The following is a 6,350-nucleotide window of genomic DNA, read 5'->3' as shown; positions in this document are numbered from 1 at the left end:
CCTCGACATCGTGGTTCATCCGACGAGATCATCGAGGAGCGTGTGGGAGCCAACATGGGTATCTAGATCCCGTTGTTGGTTATTGACCGGAGAGGCGTCTTGGTCATGTCTGCGTGTCTCCCGAACCCGTAGGGTCTACACACTTAAGGTTCGATGACGCTAGGGTTATAGAGATATTAGTATGCAGTAACCCGAAAGTTGTTCGGAGTCCTGGATGAGATCCCGGACGTCACGGGGAGTTCCGGAATGGTCCGGAGGTAAAGATTTATATATAGGAAGTCCAGTTTCGGCCAGCGGGAAGGTTTCGGGGGTTACCGGTATTGTACCGGGACCACCGGAAGGGTCCTGGGGGTCCACCGGATGGGGCCACCTATCCCGGAGGGCCCCATGGGCTGAAGTAGCGTGGGAACCAGCCCCTGATGGGCTGGTGCGCCCCACACAAGGGCCCAAGGCGCCTAGGGTTGGAAACCCTAGGGGGCCGTTGCCCCCCCGAGGGGGCATGCGCCCCCCTGGTTGGAAACCCTAAGGGGGCCGTTGCCCCCAGCCCCCCCCCCTTTAGATGGGATCTCCAAGGGGGCATGCGCCCCCCCCCCCTCCCTAGCCCCTATATATAGTGGAAGGGGGAGGGCAGCCGCACCTTGCTCTTGGCGCCTCCCTCTCCCTCCGTAACACCTCTCCTCCCTGCTTGTGCTTGGCCAAGCCCTGCCGGGATCCTGCTGCATCCACCACCACGCCGTCGTGCTGCTGGATCTTCATCAACCTCTCCTTCCCCCTTGCTGGATCAAGAAGGAGGAGACGTCTTCCCAACCGTACGTGTGTTGAACGCGGAGGTGTTGTCCGTTCGGCACTTGGTCATCGGTGATTTGGATCACGGCGAGTACGACTCCATCATCCCCGTTCACTTGAACCTTTCCGCTCGCGATCTACAAGGGTATGTAGATGCACTCCTATTCCCCTCATTGCTAGAATACTCCATAGATTGATCTTGGTGATGCGTAGAATTTTTTTTTTATTTTTGCTACGATCCCCAACACAAGTACCTTTGGAGACACCTGTAGATCACCTTTATAATCACCCAGTTACGTTGCGACGTTTGGTGGCACACAAAGTGTTCCTCTGGTAAACGGGAGTTGCATAATCTCATAGTCATAGGAACATGTATAAGTCATGAAGAAAGCAATAGCAACAAACTAAACGATCAAGTGCTAAGCTAACGGAATGGGTCAAGTCAATCACATCATTCTCCTAATGATGTGATCTTGTTAATCAAATGACAACTCATGTATATAGTTAGGAAACTTAACCATCTTTGATCAACGAGCTAATCAAGTAGAGGCATACTAGTGACACTCTGTTTTTCTATGTATTCACACATGTATTATGTTTCCGGTTAATACAATTCTAGCATGAATAATAAACATTTATCATGAAATAAAGAAATAAATAATAACTTTATTATTGCCTCTAGAGCATATTTCCTTCAGAAAATTCCAATGAAAATCTGCACAACTTGTCATAATTTTGGCCTTGTTTGTATAAAAAACAGAACTTTTGTATCTTGGCTGCAAGATGCTAGGCCTTGTTTCTAAGAAAACTAGAATGAAGCCCTGAACCATCATAAATGCTCCATAGAGAACAGAAACTCCTCGTCTTCTCCTTGCATCCCACCGGACGGAATCGGCATAATGGTCTCTTGGAGGCGATGCCATGTAATATCTAAATGGATGGAGTAGTTTATAGGGACTCTAATTAGTAGAAGTATAGATCTAGATTTAAATACAGATAGAGATATAGATAGATTTCCCCCACACATACATTTACTAAACATTCAATCGTAGGCTTTAAATGCAAATGAGGCATGAATAGGGTCCGTGAGCGTCCATGAACTGAAAAATTAAACTAACGCGGTTATTAATGTAATGAACATTAGTCCAATTGTTGCTTCGCGAACGATCCTGGACAAGCGTCCGCTTGCATCCTAATGCCAAGAGCATGGTTAACTGGACCAGTTCAATCTCGAAATGGTATCTCGAAATATTATTAGAGTAGTATCTCGAAATATTATTAGAGTAGTATCTCGAACTGAAAAATACTACTACTAACTAAATATTATTAGAGTAGTATCTCGAAATGGATTTCCTCCACACGTACATTTACTAGTAAGCATTCAATCGTAGGCTTATTAATGCTCATAGATGTGTAAAGTGGATATGCAAATCCTAAAACTAGATTCCCTCCGGCGCATATATAGCTTCCCAATGGCATAGCTCCAGAACATCTCATTCCACACAAGCACCACCGATCTATTCATTCTCCATGGCGCCCAAATCAACTCTAGCACTAGCCCTCCTTGTTGTCCTCGTGCCATTCTCCCATGGCGTCACGGCCTTGGGGTCGTCGTCGTCGCCGCCGTTCAACGGCAGCGGCGGTGGTGGCTTCAGCCTCCTGCTCATCGCCAATGACCAGCCAGCACACTACGACTTGGCGAGCCTCCAGCGTGCCAAGGACCAGGTAAAGTGCAGGATCAAGCACCAAATCCTGCCAACGTTCAATGAGATACGACCGTTCATGTGCCCGCTGGACCATATGATGTACGCCGTCATGGTGGGCGTCGGCACGGGGGCCGGGTTCCAGAATTACCAGCTCGCGCTGGACATGGCGGGCGGCTTGTCCTGGATGCAGTGCTTGCCGTGCCAGCCCTGCCGGGCGCAGCTCAACCCGGTGTTTGATCCAACCAAGTCTCCGACCTACAGCATCATCCCGGCACACAATACCCTCTGGTGTCGTCCTCCCTATCAAGTTTTGCCGAACGGAGCGTGCGGGTTCCGCATTGTCTATCGGGACACCACCGAGGCTTCGGGGTACCTTGCCAGGGACACCTTCTCCTTCCCGACCGGGAACAACCAGTTTTTGCCACTGGAGGGCATCGTTTTTGGCTGCGCCCACCGCACCGGGCACTTCGAACCAGGACACCGTCGCCGGCATCCTCAGCTTGGGAATGGGACCGGTGGGCAAGCCTCCGACAGCCTTCACGAAGCAGGTCCTTCGGTACCACGGCGGCCGCTTCTCCTACTGCCCGTTTAAGCCGGGGACGAGCCTGTACAGCTACCTCCGGTTTGGTAACGACATCCCTAGCCGTCCACCGGCGGGCGTGCACCGCCAGAGCACGCCCGTCCTTGCGCCGGCCGAGAACAGAGAGGCCTACTTCGTGAAGCTCGCGGGGATCGCCATCGGCGTCAACCGGCTGCGCAGCGTCACGCCGGACATGTTTCGGCGCACCGCACACGGGACGGGCGGGTGCGTGATCGACATCGGCACGAAGATGACGTCGTTCGTGCACGCGGCGTACGTCCACATCGAGCAGGCGGTGCGGCAGCACCTGGAGCACCACGGAGCACATATCGTGGTGGTCCGAGGGCACAAGTGCGTGCAGCACCCAGCGGCGCACGTCCTCCCGAGCATGACGCTCCATTTCGAGAACGGCGCGTGGCTCCGGGTGTTGCCGGAGCATGTGTTCATGCCGCTCGTCGTCGGCGGCCACCATTACCAGTGCCTTGGCTTCGTCTCGTCCACGGACCTGACGGTCATCGGCGCCCGGCAGCAAGTCAACCATCGCTTCATCTTCGACCTCCATGATACCATCCCATCATGAGCTTTAATGCGGAGGACTGTCACCTAGAAGGCGCGTGACCTCGGCATCATGTATCGTGCAGCGCTGCTTCAACTAGATCTCTGCTCTAGAGTCTAGACATCTGTAGCAGAAGAAATTTGTGGCGAGAAAAACTCATTTAATAATTAAGGCAAGCGCGATTCGGTTTATAGGGTTTATCTCAACTTTTTTTGTTTTTCCAATTTAAATGGCGCATCTTCGTCTCATTTTTAGTTTTCGAGAGGCATTAGATCTTCGCATACAAGAATTAAAAAGGAACACATCAATGCATATAATGTTCCTACTCATCTACTCCCTCATTTCTGGTTTGTAGGGCTTATCTCAATTTTTTTGTTTTTCCAATTTATAGGGCTCATCTTCATCTCATTTTTAGTTTCTGAGACGCATTAAATCTTTGCATGTAAGAATAAAAAAGGAACACATCAATGTATGTAATGTTTCTACTTATCTAGTGGCCAAGCATGCATGCACTGCAATTAATCCAAGTTAATGCATCAGTTTAATTGAGATAGTTTTGTAAAGTACGAGATGCATTCCTCCATTCACAAAATGCCTTGATTGATGAGATTTCATATTTAAGCCTTAGGCTACTGCCAATGCATGGGTGCTTAGATGAGGTGCTAAGCACATTAAATAGCTTAGCAACTATATTCCCCAATGCATAGGTGCTTAGCTTATGGTTGTTAAGCTTGCTTTATTTAATGATTTAGCAACTAAAACTCTTCATATATTGGTGGACTTCCTTCCTTTAAATGTTTTGCCTAAGTTCACGCGCTTAGCATTGTTTCTTTCTGAGGTCATCACACTTATCTCTCTCCTCTTAAATAACTTGCGAGACATCAGATTTTTTGCCTACGTGAAAGGCTTAGTACCTGTACAAGGTGGAGCACTGGGAGGGGCCTTATAAACCGGAAAAGAGGGAGTAGAGGCCAAGCATGCATGCACTACAATTAATCCAATTTAATGCATAAATTTAATTGAGGTAGTTTTGTAAAGTACAAGATGCATTCCTCCACTCACAAAAATGCCTTGGTTGATAAGGTTTCAGATTTCAACCCTATAAACCAGAAAAAAGAGAGTACTTATTATATAACTGAGCTCACGCTGTATTAATGCTTAAATCTTTTACCCGTGGTCCTTATATATGAACTTTGCTGCCTATTTGTCCTCGGAAGCCACACGCGCACGCGGTGCAATTCGTCCAGCAGCTTGGGCGCGTCACACCCGCTGCCATAACCTGCGTTGCAGTTTTTTTTTTTTTTTTGAAGGGTGCGTTACAATGAAGTAATGTGCGTATACTCGCTGTAGACGTTGCTGGCCATGCCGGCCCAGCCCACGCGTGATCGACAAGCGTGGGCGACTATCAGGCCGGTGCTGGCGCGGGAATTCCCTAACTGACGCTCTTTGCGTCAAGTTGTCGCTGCTTCGCACAGAGGTGAGCGACCAGGCGAAAAGAGATGGGCCGGCCCAATTTCCAAACGTACGCACGCGCTATAGTATCCAGTTTTGTGAACCTTCTAGAAGGTTCCTGAACCGGTTTTAACTATTTTTTTATTTATCATTTTTTATATTTCTTTTTTCCTTTTTTCGGTTTAATTTTTCCTATTTTATTTACTTAATTCATTTATTCTATTTCTTTTCTAATTCCTTTTTCTTCTACATTTTTTGTTTCGATTTTTTTCAGATTGCAAAATTTGTTTGAAAATTCAAAATAATCCTGTTATTTTTTTTCAACAATTCAAAAATAATTTTGAATTTTAAAAATGTTCACCTATTTGATAAAGTCTTCTATTTTTACGAAATGTTCTTGTTTTAAAAAAATTCGCAAATTAAAAAATGTTCACAAATTTCAAATAACACTATTTCCTTATTTTGTTCATAGTTTCAAAATTAGTTCACATACACAAAAAATGTCCTTTTTCATAAAATGTCCATGTTTTCAATAATTGATCAGCTTTTTTAAAAAAAAACCACAAATTCAAAAAAAGTTTCTATTTTAAAATTTGTTCACACATTGAAAAATTGTTCACATCTTTAAAACTTGTTCATGATACTCAAAAAATGTTCCTGTATTAAAAAAATCAATAATTCAAAAATGTTCATGTTCTCAAAATTTGTTCACAAATTCAAAACTATTCCTTTTTTAAAAATTGTTCACATTTTGTCAAAACTTGGTCGTTATTCATGTAGAAAAAACTTGCGTGATTGTCAAAAATTGTGCGATATTTAGAAAATGTTACTGTTTTTTCAAGATTTGTTCACAAATTGGAAAAATGTTCGTTTTTTTAAACAAATCACTATTCAGAAAATTGTTCATATTTTCTAAAAAAAATCGTTTTTATCAAAATTGATCGTAATTTTAAAAAATGTTTCTTTTTTTAAATATTTGTCCACAACTTCAAAATTGTTCCTGTTTTTTAAATTTGGTTATAAATTCGAAAAATTGCTAACATTTTCTTAAAACTCGTGTGTGTTCTGTCCAAAACGTTTGTACTTTCAAAAATATATATTCAGAATTTACAAGAAAATATCAAGAAAAGGAGGAACAGTCCGATTTGCCGGTGTGACTAGGTCTAAAGTATTCGCATTGCCTTTTCACCATCAAAGTTGAATCAGGCATAGTGGCTAGCTACGTTTGTCTACAGGCTCGCGGTCGCGAGCTCGGATCCTATGCGGCAGG

At 45.0% G+C, this 6,350-nt stretch overlaps 1 pseudogene; it reads left to right on the top strand.

Annotated features, from left to right (window-relative positions):
• The first annotated feature begins 2,316 nt into the window (after positions 1-2,316).
• LOC125523003 lies at positions 2,317-3,690 on the top strand (annotated as a pseudogene).
• Positions 3,691-6,350: the final 2,660 nt, after the last annotated feature.

The sequence above is a fragment of the Triticum urartu genome, chromosome 7 (genome assembly GCF_003073215.2).
Source record: "Triticum urartu cultivar G1812 chromosome 7, Tu2.1, whole genome shotgun sequence".
Taxonomy (NCBI): domain Eukaryota; kingdom Viridiplantae; phylum Streptophyta; class Magnoliopsida; order Poales; family Poaceae; genus Triticum; species Triticum urartu.
Note: the sequence above shows the minus strand (reverse complement) of the source record. Positions and strands in the feature narration are given on the sequence as shown.